This window comes from Meriones unguiculatus, chromosome X, assembly GCF_030254825.1.
Source record: "Meriones unguiculatus strain TT.TT164.6M chromosome X, Bangor_MerUng_6.1, whole genome shotgun sequence".
In the NCBI taxonomy this organism is placed as follows: domain Eukaryota; kingdom Metazoa; phylum Chordata; class Mammalia; order Rodentia; family Muridae; genus Meriones; species Meriones unguiculatus.
In genome coordinates this window covers 1396092-1400121 of record NC_083369.1, presented here as the reverse complement: position 1 = coordinate 1400121, position 4030 = coordinate 1396092, and positions in this window count along the sequence as shown.

The following is a 4030-nucleotide window of genomic DNA, read 5'->3' as shown; positions in this document are numbered from 1 at the left end:
GCATGAAGCCTACTTGGTCATGGTGGATGATATCTTTGATGAGTTCTTGGATTTAATTTGTGAGTATTTTATTGAGTATTTTTACATCAATGCTCATATCAGAGATAGGTCTGAAGTTCTCTTACTTTGTTGGGTTTTTGTGTGGTTTAAGTATCAAGGTAACTGTGTGGTCAGAGAATGAGGTTGGTAACATTCTTTCTGATTCTAATTTGTGGAATAATTTAAAGAGTATTAGTGTTAGCTCTTCTTTGAAGGTCTTGTTGCATTCTCCTCTAAAATCGTCTGACCTTGGAATTCTTTTGGATGTGAAACTTTTCGTGAGTGTTTCTCTTTCCTATGTTGATAAAGGACTATATAATTTATGTAGCTGATCTTTATTCATCTTTGGTAAATGGAATCTATCCAGAAAATTTTCTAATTTATTTACATTTTCAAATGTTGTGGCATATAGGTTTTTGAAGTAGGACCAAATGATTGGATTTCCTCAGTGTCTTTCCTTATGTTCCACTTTTCATTTCTGAATCTGCTGATTTGGATAGTGCCTCTTTGTCCTTTTAGTTGGTTTGTCTAAGGTTTGTCTATCTTGATGATTTTAACAAAGAACCAGCTCTTGGTTTCATTGATGCTTTGCTTTGTTCTCTTTGTTTCTAATTTATTGATTTCAGCTATAAGTTTAATTATTTCCAGCCTTCTACTCCTCTTGGTCGTGTCTGCTCATTTTTTTTTCTCTAGTGTTTTCAGGTGTGCTGTTAAGTTGCTTGTATGATATGTCTTGAATTTCTTTATGAAAGCATTTAGTGCTATGATTTTTTTCATAGCACTGCTTTCATTGGGTCACATGAGTTTGATTAACTTGTGCCTTCATTTTCATTAAGTTCTAGGAAGAAGTAAATTATTTCTTTCCTGACCCAGTTGTCTTTGAGCAGAGAGCTTTTCAGTTTCCATGCAAGTTTAGGCTTTTGTATTTTCTGTTGTTGTTGAGGTCTCGATATAGACCATGATCGACTGATATGGTATAAGGCATTGTTTCATTCTTCTTGTATCTGTTGAGGCTTGTTTTGTGCCCCAATATATGGTCAGTTTTGGAAAAGGTTCCATGAGGTGCTGAGAAGAAGTCTTTGTTTTAAAGTGTGTCTTTATATTTGTTTGTATTTCTGTCATGTCATTGTTATGTTCACCATTTTATTTCTAATTGTGTTCAATGGATATTCTCTTTCTCCCATTTAGTTAATTTGGGTATGTGTAGTGAATCTTACTGATTTCCCACCAACCAACTCTCACTTTCCTTAATTCTTTGTGTTATTTTGTTGTTATTTCTATTATTTATTTCCATCTACTTATTTTCTGGATTTATATCTTTTTTGTTGCTATTTTTGAGCTTGCAAATATGCTATAATGTAGCTAGTGTGAGATCTCCACAGGTGTTTATTTTATTTTATTTTATTTTATATAGGCACTTAGTACTCTGATCTTGCTTCTTGGACATCCTTATTTCATAGGACAGATTTATAACATAAATTAAGATGTGTTAAATGTTTATTCTTACTAAATTCTTTTTTTTCTTTTTTTTAATTTTATTTTTTTCTTATCAGTTACATTTTATTAACTCTGCATCCCAGCTGTGTCCCGCTCCTTCATTCCCTCCCAATCCCACCCTCCCTCCCTCATCTCCACTGTGCCCCTTTCCAAGTCCACTGATAGGGGGGTCCTTCTCCCCATTCATCTGGTCCTGTTTTATCAGGTATCTTCAGGACTGGCTGCTAAACCCTCCTGTGGCCTAACAGGACTGCTCCTCCCTTGGGGGGGGTGGGGAGGTCAAAGAGCCAGTCATTGAGTTCCTGTTAGAAATAGTCCTTGTTCCCCTCCCTATGGGAAACCAATTGGTTACTGAGCTACCACAGGCTACATCTGAGCAGAGGTTATATCCATACATGGTCCTTGTTTGAATGTCAGTCTCAGAAAAGACCCTGTGCCCAGATATATTTGGTCCTTGTGGAGCTCCTATATTTTCCCCATCAGACTAACTCCCCTTCTTTCTTATGATTCCCTGTACTCTGCCAAAGGTTTGGTCATGAGTCTGTATCTGCTTTGACAACACTGCTAGTTAGAATCTTTCAGATGCACTCAGGAGACTCCTGTCATACGTTCAATGCACATCCCATCTGTCTTTCTAAATGAAGATTGATCATCTTACCCCATGTCCGCTCTCTTGATTATCTTTTTTAGGTGCATAGATTTCATTATGTTTATCATATCTTATAGGTCTATATAAGTGAGTATATCCCATGTTTGTCTTTCTCCTTCTGGGATATTTCACTCAGAATGATCTTTTCTAGATCTCACCATTTGCCTGCAAATTTCATGATTTCCTCCTTTTTGATTGCTGAGTAGTATTCCATTGTGTAGAAATACCACAATTTCTGTACCCATTCCTCCGTTGATGGGTATCTGGGTTGTTTCCAGGTTCTGGCTATTACAAATAAAGCTGCTATAAACATGGTTGAGCAAATATCCCTTTTGTGTACTTGAGCAAACTTTGGGTATATAACTAGCAGTGGTATAGCTGGGTCTTGAGGAAGCACTATTCCTAATTGTCTGAGAAAGCGCCAGATAGATTTCCAAAATGGTTGTACCAGTTTACATTCCCACCAGCAGTGGAGGAGGGTTCCCCTTTCTCCACAACCTCTCCAGCATGTGTTGTCACTTGAGTTTTTCATCTTGGCCATTCTGATGGGTGTGAGGTAAAATCTCCGGGTTGTTTTGATTTGCATTTCCCTGATGGCTAATGAGGTTGAATATTTCTTTAAGTGTTTCTCTGCCATTCGATATTCCTCTGTCGAGAATTCTCTGTTTAGCTCTGTTCCCCATTTTTTAATTGGATTACTTGGTGTGCTGCTTTTCAGCTCCTTTAGTTCTTTGTATATACTGGATATTAGTCCTCTGTCAGATAAAGGGTTAGTGAAGATTCTTTCCCAATCTGTAGGCAGTCGTTTTGTTTTGATGATGGTGTTCATTGCTTTACAGAAGCTTTTCGGTTTCATGAGGTCCCATTTATTCATTGTTGCTCTTAGAGCTTGTGCTGTTTGTGTTCACTTACTCAATTCTTGAAGGTTTTTTTATATATATTTCTTAATTTCCATGTTGACCTATTGTTTTTATATAGTGAGAGTTGTTCAGTTTCCCTAAATTTATAAGCTTTCTGTTGTTTCTCTCAACATTGGTGCCCAGCTTTAATTCCTGGTGGTCAGATAAGATACACGATTTTCTTTTAATTTCTTTTATCTGTTGAGACTCATTTTGTGCTCAAGTATGTGGTCAGTTTTGAAGAACCACAGGTGCTGAGAATAAAGTATAATCTTTCGTGTTTAGATGAATTTACTTTAAATATCTGTTAAGTTCATTTTGTTCATAATGTCTATTAGCTTCATTATTTTTTTTGTTTAGTTTTTGTCTGGTACTGAGAGTGTGTGAAGTTCAGCATGTGACTTGTAGTGTAATAGTGTTTCTTTTACAAACTTGAGTGACCTTATGTTTTAAACATTGATTTAAGTTTTTCATTCCTTCTGTATTTGATATTAAGTTCAATTGGATTCTACAAATAATATATACCGTTTTTAGAATTACATACCCAATTTTATAGATTATTAATCTAAAATATTGATATGCTAATAACCTCTTAAAGTTCCTAGTGTACTTTATAACATTTTATTGATAACTGCCTAAAACTAGAAACAATCTAAATGTCATTTAACAGGTTAATGTTTTAAATTATAATCACATAATACAGGACTACTCAGCAACAAAGGGAGAAGTCTCATGCATAATTTACTAATTCTCTACAAATTTGAAACTTTTCCTTTTGGAAGCAGCTGTAGAAAACCTAAGTAAATGGAATTACAAGTTCTAGAAAGCAAGAATGTATAGAATTCACAGATTTCCCTCTAAGATAATAGAAGTAATAAACAAATACTGGCAAAAGAGACTCAAAGATATGGACTTTTTAGAGAAAATTTTTGGACCTCTACAGCTG